This window comes from Canis lupus, chromosome 5, assembly GCF_011100685.1.
Source record: "Canis lupus familiaris isolate Mischka breed German Shepherd chromosome 5, alternate assembly UU_Cfam_GSD_1.0, whole genome shotgun sequence".
In the NCBI taxonomy this organism is placed as follows: Eukaryota; Metazoa; Chordata; class Mammalia; order Carnivora; family Canidae; genus Canis; species Canis lupus.
In genome coordinates, this window is record NC_049226.1 from 32648766 (window position 1) to 32666422 (window position 17657).

At 47.6% G+C, this 17657-nt stretch overlaps 1 long non-coding RNA gene across 1 annotated transcript; it reads right to left on the reverse strand.

Moving 5' to 3' along the window:
- Positions 1 to 1082: 1082 nt before the first annotated feature.
- LOC102153734 lies at positions 1083 to 10830 on the reverse strand. Its single transcript, XR_005358866.1, has 3 exons — positions 10573 to 10830; positions 10052 to 10180; positions 1083 to 1399 (listed from the first exon to the last, which is right to left on the reverse strand). It is a non-coding gene; the product is annotated as an uncharacterized LOC102153734 (long non-coding RNA).
- Positions 10831 to 17657: the final 6827 nt, after the last annotated feature.

Genomic DNA, 17657 nt, shown 5'->3' on the forward strand with positions numbered 1-17657 from the left:
ATCCCTGGGTGGCGCAGCGGTTTGGCGCCTGCCTTTGGCCCAGGGCGCGATCCTGGAGACCCCGGATCGAATCCCACGTCGGGCTCCCGGTGCATGGAGCCTGCTTCTCCCTCTGCCTCTCTCTCTCTCTCTCTCTCTGTGACTATCCTAAATAAATAAATAAAATATTAAAAAAAAAAAAGAGGAAAAAATAAAGGCACTGAAGAGGGGGTGCCTGGCTTGCTCAGTGGTTGAGAGTCTGCCTTTGGCTCAGGTCGTTATCCTGGGGTCCTGGGATCGAGTCCCGCATTGGGCTCCCTGCTCAGCGGGGAGTCTGCTTCTCCCTCAGCCTGTGTCTCTCGTGAATAAATAAATAAAATATTAAAAAAAAAAGATGCTCAGCATCACTGATCATGAGGGAAATGCTAACCAAAACTACAATGAGGCATCATTTCACATCTGTTAGGATGGCTATTATCAAAAAGTCAAAAGATAATAAGTGATGGCAACAATGTGGAGAAAGGGGAAACTGTGCATATTTGGTGAGGATGTAAGTTGGTACAACAACGATGGAAAACACTAGACAGTTTCCTCAAAAGATTAAAAGTCAAACTACCGTATGATCCAGACTTCCCAATCCTGGGTGTGTACCCAAGAGAAATGAAGTCACTAGCTCAGAAAGATATCTGCACCCCCATATTTATTGCAACATTAGTCACAATAACCAAGACACGGAGGGATCCCTGGGTGGCGCAGTGGTTTGGCACCTGCCTTTGGCCCAGGGCATGATCCTGGAGACCCCGGATCGAGTCCCACGTCGGGCTCCCGGTGCATGGAGCCTGCTTCTTCCTCTCCCTGTGTCTCTGCCTCTCTCTCTCTCCCTCTGTGACTATAATAAATAAATAAATAATAAATAAATAAATAACCAAGACACGGAAACAACCCAAATGTTCCATTGATGGATGAACAGATAAAGAAAATGTGGTGTACATGTACAATGGGGTGTTCTTCAGCCTTACAAAAGAAGGAAATTCTGCCATTTGCAACAACATGGGTGAACCAGGAGGACACTCTGCTAAGAGAAACAAGCCAGAGACCGAAAGTCAAAAATGGCATGATCTCACTCATGGGGAATCTTTAAAAAGTCAAATTCATTGATATAGAGAATAGAATGGTGGCTGCCAGGGTCTGGGGGATACAGGCAATGGGGGATGTTGGTCAACAGGTGCTAACTTTCAGTTATAAGGTGAACAAGTTCTGGGGTACCCGGGGACCTCAGTTGGTGAAGCATCTGCCTTCGTCTTGGATTGTGGTCTCCGGGGTCCTGGGATCGAGCCCTGTATCAGACTCCCTGCTCAGCGGGCAATCTGCTTCTCCCTCTGCCTCTGCTGCTCCCCCGGCATGCTCTCTCTGTCTCTCTCTGTCAAATAAAGAAATAAAATCTTTAAATAGTAATGAAAGAAAAATATTAAATAAAAAATAGAGTAAGAAACAGACAAAGAACACAAAATACAGTCATGCATGGAACAGTAACATGTCATGAGTAATCCAGTTTTGTGCACCACACCTAATGTCAAAAAATAAATTCTAGAAACATAATTCATTAAGAACTAAATATTAAAATGAGAAAACCAAATGGTCACACCGATAAATTCAGTAAGGAAATCTGATGAATGTCAATATCTATTCATGACTTTTTAGAAAAACCTACAAAACAGTCTTATCAAATAGAATAAAAGTATACTTCCTTAACATGATAGAGAGAATCTACCAGAAATATTCGGAAACATCACCCTCCCTGGTGAAGCATTAAGATGACGCATTCAGAATGTAGTGGCACCTGGCCTGGCTCAGTAAGTGGGGTGAGTGACTCTTGGTCTCAGGGTCATGAGTTCAAGCCCCACACTGGGTATAGAGGTTACTTACAATCTTTAAAAAGAAAAAAAAAGAAAACAGAATGGAGAAACATCCTCAAGATCTGGAATGAGGCAAGTATCCTTGACCTCTGCCACTTTTATTCTCTGTCCTGGAAAGGAAGTCTGGTCATATTCCTTCGTGACCGTGAGTCGCATCACAGGGGACAGAACGCAAGACTCACAGCAACTCCGGATGCCTCCTGTGCTGGAAAGTTCTATGCAGGAGATCACATTTGGAACTTGTGAAGCAGAGGGGTGACCCCGGGGTGGGAGGCGGGGGGGCACGCTCCCTGCCAGCCTGGGCCCTGTTGGGCTCCCACGGAAGGCACCAAAAATGTGATCTTGTCTGTTTTGTCTCCAAATTTCCAAAATGGCAAACTCAGACATGGATCCTTATTGGAAGCAGAAAAAGAAAGTCCTGAGGGCCGGCCATGGTTTTAAATGTTCACAGCTGCCCTGTGTGAGTCTGGTCCTGATGCTTGCTCTGTCTCTTTGGACCGAGTTGTGACTTTTAGTATGGCTTGTAAAGTTTTGTCTGGGAGCCAGACATCATGTGCTGGGTGATGGGGACTGCTATAAATAGGCCTCCCCATGTGGCTGGGGTGTGGGGGCAGGGGTGCTGTGGCCCCACTGTCTTTAGGAAGCCTGAGTCCCTGGGCCATAAACTTCTCATTTATTGATTTTTTTTAAAGATTTATTTATTTATTTATTCATGAGAGGGAGACAGAGAGAGAGAGAGAGAGAGAGAGAGAATGGCAGAGACACAGGAAGAGGGAGAAGCAGGCTCCATGCAGGGAGCCTGAGGCAGACCTCCATCCCAGGATTCCAGGATAACCCCCTGGGCCAAAGGCAGGCGCTGAACCTCTGAGCCAACCCAGGCAACCCTGATTTTTTTTTTTTTTTTTTTAAGATTTTATCAATTTATTCAAGAGAGACACGCAGAGAGAGGCAGAGACACAGGCAGAGGGAGAAGCAGGCTCCCTGTGGGGACTCCGATGAAGGACTGGATCCCAGGACCCCGGGATCACGCCCTGAACTGAAGGCAGATGCTCAACCCCTGAGCCCCCCAGACGCCTCTCATTTATTGATTCTAACCAGAGTTCATTTTGTCTTGAGCTTATGAGTTTTTAAGTAATCTCCGTGCCCAAGGTGGGGCTTGAACTCACAACTCAGAGCTCAAGAGTCACAGGCTAGACCCATCCCATCTACTGGACACAGAGCCTTCCACACTTTAGTTTCAGGTGAAGCTTCTCAATTTTTTTTCTCCCCCTTGGAGGTACGGGCCTGCCTGAGGGGCTGGAGTAGGGTATTTGCCTTCTCTCAGGTGGATCAGGTCCTGATTACACTTCAACTGGTTAGGCTCCCTAGTTTCCCTGGAGGGCGGGCTCTGTCAGGAAGGACAGAAAGCTCTGGATGGAGCAGCCTGGGTGGCTCAGCGGTTTAGTGCCTGCCTTCGGCCCAGGGCTTGATCCTGGAGACCTAGGATCCCACGTCGGGCTCCCTACATGGAGCCTGCTTCTCCCTCTGCCTGTCTCTCTGTGTGTCTCTCATAAATAAATAAAATCTTTAAAAAAAAAAAGGAATGCTCTGGATGATTTCCAGAATGGCTCCTTTTCAATTCCTCTGCCTGAAGCAGAAGGGGATTTTCTTCCATCTTTACTGGAAGAACTTGGTAGGACTCCTAGAGTTAAAAAAACAAAACAAAACAAACAAAACAAACAAAAAACCCCACCTCACCAAGAGCGGGGTTCCCCAGCTGGCTCCATCAGTGGAACACATAAGTCTTGATCTAAGGGTTGTGAGTTCGAGCCTCATATTGGGTGTAGAGATTACTTTAAAATCCTTTTTTTTTTTAAGATTTTATTTATTTATTTATTTATTTATTTATTTATTTATTTGAGAGAGAGAATATGACTTCACAAGCAGGGTGAGGGGCAGAGGGAGAAGCAGACTGCACTGAGCAGAGAGCCCGACTCAGGATTCGCTCCCAGGACCATGGGATCACGACTGCAGCAGAAAGCAGTTGCCCAACAGACTGAGCCACCCAGGTACCCCTAAAAATAAAATCTTAAAAACAAAAATCTCACCAAGAATGCCCCCCCCAACACACACACACACACACACACACACACACACACACACACACACCAGTGCTCCCCCCATCCCGCCTGGGCCCAGTGTCTCTAAATCTCAGGCTTCTCTACACTGAGCTTATCTACCCTGAGCCTTCAGCAGTTCCTCAAGTACCATTCGGCTTTCTCCGAAGCTGAACACAGCTCTCGTGGAGGTTTCTGTTCATGGGCTTTTGCTCTGCCAAGTTCTATTTCTTTTGTATCTGCCTGTCCATCTGTCCAGTTTGGCGGGGGGAGCAGCTCACACTGTGACCTCAGTTCTTTGATGAATCTAAGAACTGTTAATGTTTACTTTGTTCAGCTTTCTCCTTGGTAAGCTGGAGTGACAACTTCCAAGCTCCTTACGTCCTGGACCAGAAATCCGAAGTCTCTCACACTCTTTGTTTTTTAATTATTATTTTTAAAGATTTATTTATTTATTTTAGAGAGAGAGAGAAGAGGAGCAGAGGAAGAGAGACTCTTAAGTAGGCTCCGTGTTGTGTGCGGAGCCTGATGCGGCGCTCGATCTCATAATCCCGAGATCATGACCTGAGCAGAAGCTAAGTCCGACACTTAACCAACTAAGCCACCCAGGTGACCCTCTCTCGCTCTTTTTGAATGATGTCTGCTTTACTGAGATGCAATTCATATACCATAAAATTCACCCTTTTAGAGAGTAAAATTTGGTGGTTTTCAGGATATTCACAAAGTTGTGCTACCATCACCACCACTAGCCAATTTTGGAACATTTTCATCACACCGAAAAGAAACTTTGTTGGCCATTGCTCCCTGTTCCCCCTTCTCCCAATCAGAGGCAACCACCACTACCACACCCTGTCTCTATGGACTGGCCTGTTCTAGACGCTTCGTATAAATGGAATCAGGATATGAGGCCTTTTGTGTCTGGTTCTCTCACTTAGCACAATGTTCTCAAGGTTTATATCCGTGTTGTAGCACAGTTCAGGGTTTCATTTCCTTTTACGCTCAAATAATCCTTTGTATGGCTACAACACATTTGTGTATTTATTCATCAGTTGGTAGACATTTGGGTTGTTTCTACTTTTCGTCCGTTATGAATAATGCTGCTCTGAACATTCACGTGCACATTTTTGTGTAACTCTGTTTTCAATTTCCTTGGATATACACCAGGGAGTAGAATCACTTGGTCTGTATTTAACATTTTGAGGAACTGTGCTTATTGGCCATTTTTATGCCTTCTTTTAAAAAAAATTATTTATTTATTTATTTATTTATTTATTTATTTATTTATTTATTTATTCCTGAGAGACACAGAGAGGCAGAGACACAGGCAGAGGGAGAAGCAGGTTCCCTGTGGGGAGCCGGATGAAGGATTCAATCCCAGGACTCCAGGATTACAACCTGGGCAGAAGGCAGACACTCCATTGCTGAGCCACCCAGGCATCCCGCCTTCTTCTTCTTCTTCTTTTTTTTTTTTTTTTTTTTTTTTAAGATTTTATGTATTTGTGGGATCCCTCGGTGGCGCAGCGGTTTAGCGCCTGCCTTTGGCCCAGGGCGCGATCCTGGAGACCCGGGATCAAATCCCACGTCGGGCTCCCGGTGCATGGAGCCTGCTTCTCCCTCTGCCTGTGTCTCTGCCTCTCTCTCTCTCTCTCTCTCTCTCTCTGTGACTATCATAAATAAAAATTTTAAAAAAAGATTTTATGTATTTGTAAATAAAAAGAGAAAGAGTGAGACAGAGCAAGAGAGAGTAAAATATAGGAGGGAGAAGTAGGCTCCCCAACTGAGCAGGGAGCCAGACACGGGGCTCCATCCCAGGGCCCCAGGACCATGACCCAAACTGAAGGCAGACACCTAACTGCCTAAGCCACCCAGGCGCCCCCATTTTTATGCCTTCTTTAGAGAAATGTGTATTTAAATATTTTGCCTATTTTAGGGGATCCCTGGGTGGCTCAGCGGTTTAGCGCCACCTTCAGTCCAGGGCCTGATCCTGGAGTCTCGGGATCAAGTCTCGGGATCAAGTCTCGGGATCAAGTCTCAGGATTGAGTCCCACCAGGGGCTCCCTGCATGGAGCCTGCTTCTCCCTCTGCCTGTGTCTCTGCCTCTCTCTCTCTCTGTCTGTGTGTCTCTCATGAATAAATAAAATCTTTTATTTTTTTAAAAATTTATTTATGATAGTCACACAGAGAGAGAGAGAGAGAGAGAGAGAGAGGCAGAGGCATAGGCAGAGGGAGAAGCAGACTCCATGCACTGGGAGCCCGACATGGGATTCAATCCCGGGTCTCCAGGATCGCGCCCTGGGCCAAAGGCAGGCACTAAACCGCTGCGCCACCCAGGGTTCCCAAATAAAATCTTTCAAAAAATATTTTGCCCCCCCCCCAAAAAAAATTTTGCCCATTTAAAAATTGGATTGAAAAAAAAATAAAATAAAAAAATAAAAATTGGATTGTTTATCTTTTTATTTTTTTGGTTGTAAGAGTTCTTTGGATATTTGTATAAGGTCCCTTATCATATATGAGTTGCAAATATTTTCTCCCTTTCAAGTGTTTTCTTTCTACTTTCTTTGTGTGGTGTCCTTTGAAGCAAAAAAAGTGTTTAATTTTGACAAAGTCTAGTTTATCTAGATTTCCCCTCCCTCCCTCCCTCCCTCCCTCCCTTCCTTCCTTCCTTCCTTCCTTCCTTCCTTCCTTCCTTCCTTCCTTCCTTCCTTCTTTCTTTTTCTTTCTTTTCTTCTTTCTTTCTTCACCAAACTTGGGGAATGAACTTACAACCCCAAGATCAAGAGTTACATGCTCCTCTGACTGAGCCAGCCAGGTACCCCTCTTTGATTATTTATGCCTTTGGTATCATATATAAGAAAACACTGCCAGGGTGCCTGGGTGGCTCAGTTGGTTGAGCGTCTGCGTTCAGCTCAGGTCATGATCCCAGAGTTCTGGGATCAAGCCCCATATTGGGTTCCTTGCTCAGTTGGAATCTGCTTCTTCCTCTGCCTCTCCCAGCTCTCATGTTCTCTCTCTCTGTGTCTCTCTCAAATAAATAAATAAATAAATAAATAAATAAATAAATAAATAAATAAAATCTTAAAAAGAAGGTTACCCCAAGGTCACAAAAACTTAGGTCTCTTTTTTTCTATGACTTTTTAGCTCTTACATCTACATCTGTGATCAATTTTGAGTTAACATTTGTATATGGTGTGAGGTAAGGGTCCAACTTCATTCTTTCTTTTTTTATAATTTTTATTTTATTTTTTTTAACTTCATTCTTTCATGTGGCCCACTTGTCTTAGGACCATTTGTTAAAAAAACTATCTTTTCCATTTGACTGACTTGGCACCCGTATCCTTGTATCAAAAATTGGTTAGAGGTGCCTGGCTGGCTCAGTCAGTACAGTATTAGGTTCTTTTTTTTTTTTTTTCAGTATTAGGTTCTTTTTTTTTTTTTTTTTTTAATTTTTTTTATTTATGATAGTCACACAGATTGAGAGAGAGAGAGGCAGAGACACAGGCAGAGGGAGAAGCAGGCTCCATGCTCCGGGAGCCCGACGTGGGATTCGATCCCGGGTCTCCAGGATCGCGCCCTGGGCCAAAGGCAGGCGCCAAACCGCTGTGCCACCCAGGGATCCCCTTTTTTTTTTTTTTTTTTTTTTAAAGATTTATTTATTTGGGATCCCTGGGTGGCACAGGGGTTTGGCGCCTGCCTTTGGCCCAGGGCGCGATCCTGGAGACCTGGGATCGAATCCCACATCGGGCTTCCGGTGCATGGAGCCTGCTTCTCCCTCTGCCTGTGTCTCTGCCTCTCTCTCTTTCTCTCTCTGTGACTATCATAAATAAATAAACATTTAAAAAAAAAGATTTATTTATTTATTCATTCAGAGAGAGAGAGGCAGGCAGAGACACAGGCAGAGGGAGAAGCAGGCCCCATACAGGGAGCCCTATGCAGGACTGGATCCTGGGTCTCCAGAATCACGCCCTGGGCTGCAGGCGGCGCTAAACCGCTGCGCCACTGGGGCTGCCCCAGTATTAGGTTCTTGATCTCGGGATTGTGAGTTTGAGCCCCATGTTGGGCATAGGGATTACTTTTTTTTTTTTTTTTTAAGATTTATTTATTTATTCATGAGAGACACAGAGGGAGAGGCAAAGACACAGGCAGGAAGCAGGCTCCTTGCAGGAAGCCCAATGTGGGACTCGATCCCAGGACTCCGGGATCATGTCCTGAGCCAAAGGCAGATGCTCAACCTCTGAGCCACCCAGGCACCCCAGGATTACTAAAAAAAAAAAAAAAAAAAAAAAAACAACCATATATTACTTTCTAAAAAATTGGTTGACCAGCAACTTAAAGGGTTTATACCTTTCTAATTGTAACTAATCCTTCATGTGCCAAATCAGACTTACCTTCCTCAGTAATGCCTTCCCTGACCATTCCCTGACTCCCAGCACCCAATTAGATAGGGCCTTTGTGTTTGGGTTTTTTTTTTAAGATTTTATTTATTTATTTGACAGAGGGAGGAGAGTGACAGCATAAGCAGAGGGAGCAGCAGGCAGAGGGAGAAGGAGAAGCAGGCCGCCACCAAGCAGAGCTCAATGTGGGGCTCAATGTGGGGCTGGACCCCAGGACCCTGGGATCATTACCTGAGCCAAAAGCGGATGCTTCACTGACTAAGCCAACCAGGTGCCCCTAGATAGGGCTTTGTAACTGGATCTCCAAACCCCCTCTGCATACTTGGATACCTATGCAGCAACTTATTTGCTCCCTGTCCCTGCAGCCACTGTAAGGTTTGAGTGCCTGTACCTGATGCTCCCATTACAGGGCTCCCTGGATCCCTTTAGAAAGAGGTTTTCTGTGCAGTGTTGGTTTTATCTGAAGGAGCCCCTTTCAAGGGTGACCAGCTCATTTTTGTTTGCCTGGCATTGCAAGTCCAGGGTCCCATGAAACACCTCGGTCCCAGGCAATCTGTACTGTTGGTCACCCTAGCCTTAGTCTCTGGGAGACTTGGGGCAGGGGCCCTTCTGCTCAGGACTGAGTCTTTGTCATGCTTTCAGCTTTCCCCAAAGTTCTTGAACCAACTCCTTCCTTGTGTCTATGGGAAGCAGAGTCTGCTCCACCAACCACGGGGCCTTCCTGGTGTCCCTGTCACCACCTCACAGGCTTTGTCAGGCTCCAGGCTCTGTCAGAGAAATGAGGTCAGGGAGGCAGGACTCCTTGCTCAGCCTCTGACTACCCTGGCTCTCCTAGGACATGGCCTGGAGGAAGCTGCAGGAGCAGGGAGCTCTGCAGAGGTCAGGGCTTGTCACCAGCCCACCCTCCCACCCCCACCCCCACCCCCGGGCTGCAGGACTCTTCTGTGAGGCTGCAGCCTGCACGGAAGAAGGGTCTTTTTGAGAAATGCCCCATGACTCTTGTTCTCAAAGCCTGGTGAGGATGTCATTCTCTACCCCACTCTTTTAGGGGGATTTCAATTTTTAAAAATATATATATTATTTATTTATTCATGACAGACAGACAGAGAGAGGCAGAAACACAGGCAGAGGGAGAAGCAGACTCCATGCAGGGAGCCTGACACGGGAGTGGATCCTGGGTCTCCAGGATCACACTCTGGGCCCAAGGTGGCGCTAAACCGCTGAGCTATCTGGGGTTTAGGGGGATTTCAGGAGAAATTCATCCATGACCTTCATACCAAGAGCAGGAAAACTTTTCCTGAACAGTTGGTTGGTTGTTAATCTCAGGGACTGTTGGAATGGTTAATGATAGAGCCTCTCTTCCTACATTAGCTTCTGGGATGCTTGAAGCAGATTTGTGGGGCCCCCTCACACAAAACAGGCAGGGCATCCAGGTTGAGTTGTGAGTTCAAGTCCCATGTTGGAGGGTGCCTGGGGGGTCAGCGGTTGAGTGTCTGCCTTCAGCTCAGGGCGTGATCCCAGGATCCTGGGATCGAGTTCTGCATCGGGCTCCCCACAGGGAACCTGCTTCTCCCTCTGCCTCTCTCCACTCTCATCCTCTTCCCCTCTCTCTTTCAAATAAATAAATAAAATCTTAAGAAAAAACAACCAAAAGAGACAAAACCCATACTTGGACACTGGGAAACTCTGGCTGGGGTCCCCTCAGAGGGCCAGCCTTCTGCACCACTGACTTCTTTACTAATGAAAGATCCTAGGGTCTCCACCACCTGCAAATTCTCCTTCCCGGGAGCATGCGTTCCTTTTGCAAGTAAAACAGAAAGGGGAAGATTTTTAATATTTAACAAAAAAACAATCGAATCTACTAAAATAGTACCCTCCCACTGGTGCCATGGCCCCTCTTCAGCCACCGCCTCCCCCAGCCCCTGCCTGTCCTGTCCCACGTCACCTTGTCCCCGGGGGCGGGGGGGGGGGGGGGGCAGCTGCCGCTCCCCTATCACCCCCTCAAGCTGCCCCAGCCTCCCTGTGAAATCTTGCTGGCCCTGCTTCCCCGCCTCCCTGCCTCCTCCGCAGGCTGCCCCCCTTCCAGGCTTCCTTCCTGAGCATCTTGGGGCTCAGCCCTCAGCCCGACTCTGCCTCTCCCCTCCCTCCCTCCTCTTCTCCCACAGCCCTCGTTGAAACTGCGGCTTATACCTTCAGCCTGGCTCCAGGCCCGCCACCAGGTGCCGGTGCGACTTCCCTGCTGGGACCTCCCAAGGCACTCCAACCTGGCAGGGTCAGGGTAGAGCTCTGGTCTCAAATGCCTTCCTCCCCGAGGTCCCTGTCCGGATGCTCGGCACCTACATCCCCCACATGCTCAGCCGCCAGAGCTCTTCTCTGGGACCCTCTCCAAGGGGTGTGGCCGGGCCGTTCTCCCGGCAGCCGCACCTCCATTCCCACCGCCTCCCCCGCTGCCCCCCCCAGCCAGCTGCAGAGCCCCTAAGAGGCTGTCCCGCAGGATCTTTGGCAGATAGAGTCTCCTCCCTCGCTGGCTTGAAGCCTTTTTAATGGCTTCCCTCTGTCCACAGGACAAACTCCAAACTGTGGAGGACACAGTCTGGGGAAACGCTTTCCCCTCTCATGCTCAGCCGGGTCCTTCCCACCACGAGGCCTCCATCTGCCTTCTAGTGATGCTCCTTTCCCCTCCCCAGTCCCCCCACTATATGTGATTTATGTTAACATTTCTTTCTTTTTTTTTTTTTAAGATTTTATTTATTTAGTTGAGAGAGAGAGAAAGAGAGAGCGCAAGCAGGGGGAGAAACAGGCTTCCTGAGGAGCAGGAGCCCGATACAGGACTCAATCCCAGGACCCCAGGATCATGACCTGAGCTGAAGGCAGAGGCTTCACTGACTGAGCAACGCAGACGCCCCTGTCAACGTATTTCTTATTGTTTTTTTTTTTTAATTTTATTTATTTATGATAGGCACACAGTGAGAGAGAGAGAGAGGCAGAGACACAGGCAGAGGGAGAAGCAGGCTCCATGCACTGGGAGCCCGATGTGGGATTCGATCCCGGGTCTCCAGGATCGCGCCCCGGGCCAAAGGCAGGCGCTAAACCACTGTGCCACCCAGGGATCCCCTCTTATTGTTTTTCAACATTTTAAAATTGTGGTTAAAATACATAGAACATGAAATCTATCACTGTAAACATTCTTTTTTTAAAATCTTAACCAAAAAAAAAAAAAAAATCTTAACCATGTTGAAGTGTGCAGGTTCAACAGTGTTAAACATATTTGTGCTGTGGGGCACCCATCACGGCCATCTGTCTCCAGAATGCTTCATCTTTTTTTTTTTTTTTTTAAGATTTTATTTGTTTATTTGACATAGAGAGAGAGAATAGGAGCACAGGCAGGAGCGGCAGAGGGAGGGGGAGAAACAGGTTCCCCACTAAGCAGGGAGTCCAATGTGGGGGCTCGATGCTGGGACCCTGAGATCATGACCCGAGCCAAAGCCATATACTTCCCCAACTGAGCCCCCCCAGGTGCCCCCAGAACTCTTCATCTCGCCAAACTGAAACTATGTCCCCCTTAAACATCAATTCCCCATCCCCTCCTGGCCCCTGGCACCCCCAGTCAACATTCTGCTCCTGTGACCTTGACCACGTGGGGTACCTCATACATGTGGAGTCATACAATAATTGTCTTTTTTGTGACCGGCTTACATCACTCAGCACAGCGTCCCCAGTGTCCACCCGTGTTGTCACAGGTATTAGGATGTCCTTCCTCTTTAAAGCTGAGTGACATTCCATGTATGTAAGTACAGTGCTTTGCGTATAGATTCCCCCATCGATGGACATGGGGTTGCTTTCACTCTGGCTATTAGCAATAATGCTGCTGCGAGTGCTGCTGTGCAAATACCTCTTCAGATTCCTACTGGCAATTCTCTGGGGTTTAGACTGAAAAGTGGAATTGCTGGATCATATGAGAATTCTATTTTTAATTTGTTGGGGAACTGCCGTGCTGTTTCCCCCAGCAGCTGCATCATGTTCCATCTCCACAGGCAGGCACGAGGGTCCCCCCTTCTCCGTATCCTGCCAGCACCTGTTATCTCGTGGGCCTCTTGTGGGTTTCCTAGTGGGGGCGAGGTGATACCTCATTGCATTTTCCTAATGACTAGAAATTATTGCCAAGTTTTCCCCTTGCATTTTCTTCCAAGAGTTTTATAGTTGTAGCTGGGAATGCTCATAAAATTCTCTCTCCCTGGCTCACTGCAACTCTGGTTTTGCTGCATGAGGAATGTCCTTCCCAGGAGGCCATACTCCCATTGCCCTGTGACATTTTCTTATGGCCCATATGGAACATCTTCCCCTACAGGCCCCTTTGTACAAATGTAGAGAGGTGTTTACTTGGTGGGGATTTATCATCTTGAAAACAGGAGACTTAAAAAAAAAAAAAGAAAAAGAAAACAGGAGACTTGAGACGCCCGGGTGGCTCTGCAGTTGAGCATCTGCCTTCGGCTTAGGGTGTGACCCTGGGGTCCTGGGATCGAGTCCTGCATCGGGCTCCCTGTGGGGAGCCTGCTTCTCCCTCTGCCTATGTCTCTGCCTCTCTCTGTGTTTCTCATGAATAAATAAATAAAATCTTAAAAAAAAAATAAAGAAAGAAAACAGGAGCCTCTTGTTCTTGGTGTAGGACAAACACCCAGCACAGCAACCACCACCTGCAGACCTCCACTCATTCTTGTTGAGATGGATGGATGGATGGATGGATGGATGGATGGGCTAGCCAAGTCAACGGGACAGACAACCATGGAGGGAGGGAAAGTCTGGGTGGTCAGAAAGAAGGGAAATCTGAGTTAAGCATGGAAGGCCAGGAAAGGTTTGGTGAGAAAAGGTTTGGAAGGGCTTCTGGCTGGAAGGAACAGCTTGGCTTCAGAGACAAGAATGAGCAAGGCCATCTGACCTCAGTGGGTGTCTGGCCTGTCTGGGGCAGCTGAAGAAGACCAAAGGACTGGGGGGGCCCCGCCGGCACTGGGCACAGGAGCCTGACCAGAAGGATGAGGCAAACTCATGAGAATTGGAACCTATGACACAGTAAAATGCCACTTCTGAAAGATTCTTCAGCAGCAGGGTGCAGGACGGATGTGAGTGGGGAGGGGCTGGTGAGTCCAAGGCCCGCATGGAAACCTCTGCTCCTCTGAAACCTTTTGTACATGGAGGACCAAGCTCTTTCCTTAAGCGCAGTGACCTTTCAGGCTTCAGCTGAGCAGCTCACTGAGAACCCCTGGGCACAGAACTAAGTGGCCACCGCTCTGCTTCCTGGTGTGACCCTGTGAGCCTGTCCTGCAGGTACGTTGGGTGGCGTGCACACACTGGCCTGGTCCTTGTCATCGGCCACCCCCGCCCCACACAGTGGGATGCACAGTGGGCCCTGAACCCATAGGTCAGGTGAATGAAGGCTCTGGGATGGGCAGTCTCTCAGCAACCTGCAGAATGTGGCCTGCCCTCAGCGCCAGGTTAAGGGCGAAGCCTGATGGATCGTCCCAGAATGGTCAGCTCAGACAGAATATACACCCTGTATCCCACTACGATTTCCTGAATATGAAAATTGCATTGGAAAATTGCTTCGCCTGGCTCCTTGCATGCAGGTGAGGGCTCAGTAAATCACTTGGCAGGAAACAGAAAGAGGGCCTCGATAATTGTTGGCGGCCTAGCCCAAGTGACTCAAGAACATAAGAAGAAGGGCACCCGGGTGGCTCAGTGGTTGAGTGTCTCCCTTCAGCTCAGGTCATGACCCCGGGGTCCTGGGATGGAGTCCCACATTGGGCTCCCTGCAGGGAGTCTGCTTCTCCCTCTGCCTATGTCTCTCATGAATAAATAAATACAATCTTTTTTTTTTAATTTTTATTTATTTATGATAGTCACACAGAGAGAAAGAGAGAGGCAGAGACACAGGCAGAGGGAGAAGCAGGCTCCATGCACCGGGAGCCCGACGTGGGATTCGATCCTGGGTCTCCAGGATCGCGCCCTGGGCCAAAGGCAGGCGCTAAACCACTGCGCCACCCAGGGATCCCAAATAAATACAATCTTAAAAAAAAAGAAAGTAAGTAAAAAGAACGTAAGGATATAAGCAAGGCTCAGAATCTGCCAAAAGCCCAAGAACAAAGCTACCAGCAGTGTGGACATCTGGGGTCCTTTGGCTGCCCAAGACCTAGTCATCGTGTCTGGAGAGTTTCCTGCCATATGCATGTTGGTGGGAGGTAGGCCTTCCCACCCTCGGAGGTCTCCAAGCCAGAGATCTGCTTTCCCAGTATCCCTCGCAGCTGACAGGGAGGCCGTGACTCAGGCTGAGCCAGGTGGCCCCCTGTCCCCTCAGACTTGAGTTAAGAGGGCTGGTGAGGCAAAGTAACGGAGCAAGAGCGTCAAGCATCCTGGGGCCGGCAGCGCCCCCCAGCGTCCAGGGCCTGTGATGCTGGCCTTCCTGGCTGTGCCTGTGCGTGTGCGTGTGTGTGCGCGCGCGTGCCCCCGCAGGACCCGCGGCAGGCGTGTCCTCACCAGGGCGAGATCAGCGGTGAGCTTTGGCCCCTGTCCCTGTTGCAGTAGACCCAGCCCTGGTTATCCAGCCTGTCTGGTGATTCCAGAAGCCACCTATGGCCTTCCAATAAGCTCGTTTTCTGCTTATGAATGCCAGGGGTGGCTTTTTATTGTAAAAACTCAGATGGCTGGGATCCCTGGGTGACTCGGTGGTTGAGCATCTGCCTTCGGCCGGGGGTGTGATCCTGGGGACCCGGGATCGGTCCCGCGTCGGGCTCCCTGCGTGGAGCCTGCTTCTCCCTCTGCCTGTGTCTCTGCCTCTCTCTCTCTCTCTCTCTCTCTGTGTGTGTGTCTCTCATGAATAAATAAATAAGATCTTAAAAAAAAAACAAAAAAACAAAAAAACAACTCTTATGGCTCGGCCACAGATAAGAACTTGAAGTGGAGGCTTTAAGTCCACAGCTGGTCCGAGGGCCACCCTAGGTCCAGGAGACCCCTCCAGCAGGGCCTGAGAAGGACATGGAAACACAGGATTCCCTTCGCCGGAGCAGGGGTCCCATGCCAGCAGTGGTGGCATCACCCCAAATGCAGATTCTCCCTCCTAGACCTACAGAATCAGAATAAGAGGGTATTTTACCAAGCCCTTGAGGTGATTCAGATGCACCCTCAAACTTGCCCAAGGGCTTCAGGGAGGAGCCACAGGCGGAAATCAGAGACCTGGCTCTTGCCCTTGACTCCCAGCTTTCTACTTATTTGTCTGAGTTCTCAGAGTCTACCGTTTTCATCCATAAAATGGGCATCATACAATCCCCAGAGGAGTCTGTTGTAAAGATTCAATGAAAGATGCTGGAGGGGGATCCCTGGGTGGCGCAGCGGTTTAGCGCCTGCCTTTGGCCCAGGGCGCGATCCTGGAGACCCAGGATCGAATCCCACGTCAGGCTCCCGGTGCATGGAGCCTGCTTCTCCCTCTGCCTGTGTCTCTGCCTCTCTCTCTCTCTCTGTGTGACTATCATGAATAAATAAATAAAATCTTTAAAAAAAAAAAAAAAAAAAAAAAAAGAAAGATGCTGGAGGGATCCCTGGGTGGCGCAGCGGTTTGGCGCCTGCCTTCGGCCCAGGGCGCGATCCTGGAGACCCGGGATCGAATCCCACGTCGGGCTCCCGGTGCATGGAGCCTGCTTCTCCCTCTGCCTGTGTCTCTGCCTCTCTCTCTCTCTCTCTCTCTCTCTCTGTGACTATCATAAATTAAAAAAAAAAAAAAAAAGAAAGAAAGATGCTGGAGACAGCGCCAAGTGTGCTGCCCACACATGGCAAAGGCCCAGAAGATGCCAGCCATCGCCCTCCCGACTGCTGGGATCCATGGCCTTGGGAGACAGCTGGACAGATTTGGGCAAAGCTCCTTGGCCTCATTTTATTATTTTATTTTGTAACAGGCAGATAATAACTCTTGCCTCCCAGCCTTCTTTGGAAAACTCAAGGAAGGCAAACTAGGAAAGCAGAAAAAAAAAACAAAAGCCAGCCTGTGGGAGGCCTGGCTGGCTGAGTCCGCAAAGCCTGAGACTTTCTCTTTTTTTTAATTTATAGAATGTTTATTATCTAATACTGACTGAAAGGTTTGTCTAAAGATTTTTTTTTTTTTTTAATTTTTATTTATTTATGATAGTCACAGAGAGAGAGAGAGAGGGGCACAGAGACATAGGCAGAGGGAGAAGCAGGCTCCATGCACCGGGAGCCCGATGTGGGATTCGATCCCGGGTCTCCAGGATCGCGCCCTGGGCCAAAGGCAGGCGCCAAACCGCTGCGCCACCCAGGGATCCCCTGTCTAAAGATTTTATTCTACACCAGGATATATTAGGGAGAAAGATTCCTGGTTACCATGAAATCTATATGTAACTTCTAGAGGATTCTAACATATCTTTAATACCAAGTACTTCACTTAAAATATTTCAACAAACTCTTCATTGGCAGCATCCATCTAAATGTTTTAATTTTCGGGATATGTGTGTGACTATCATAAATAAATAAAAATTAAAAAAAAAAATAAATGTTTTAATTTTCTGAATACCCACAAAGTCTTTTTTTTTAAGATTTTATATATTTATTCAGTAGAGACAGAGAGAGAGAAAGAGAGAGGCAGAGACACAGGCAGAGGGAGAAGCAGACTCCATGCAGGGAGCCCAACATGGGACTCGATCCCGGGTCTCCAGGATCACACCCTGGGCTGAAGGCAGCGCTAAACCGTTGAGCCACCCAGGCTGCCCCCACAAAGTCTTATTATAGTTAAATATCAATTATGTTACGCAAAGTAAATTGTATTTCCAATTTTTTTCTCTATTAGAATGTATTAGTTTTCTTAAGTTTTTTTTTAAACAGCTAATGTACAAAAAACTCAAGTTTCCTCATCAGAAATAAAAATCTGGACAATTACTATATTTTTAATACATACTTTTACAGCATCTCAAAAGCAAAATTTAATTCAAACCAATACCTCTAAAAGGAAACTAAAAAACTTAGTTTAGTTTCAAGAGTTTGCATATGGCAGAGAAGGCAGGTCACATTTTATATTTTTTTAAATATTTTTTTCACATTTTATATTTTAACAATACAAACTATTGTATAATAAATATAAAATGAAAAATAAACAGTGATAGCAATTAACAAGGGTGAAAACATTATATAAACTTAAAGAGGTGGCTTTCTGAACCGTCACTGATGTAATCTAAGGATTTTTTATCACTTGCATTTACAGAAACAATCTCTGTAGTCAA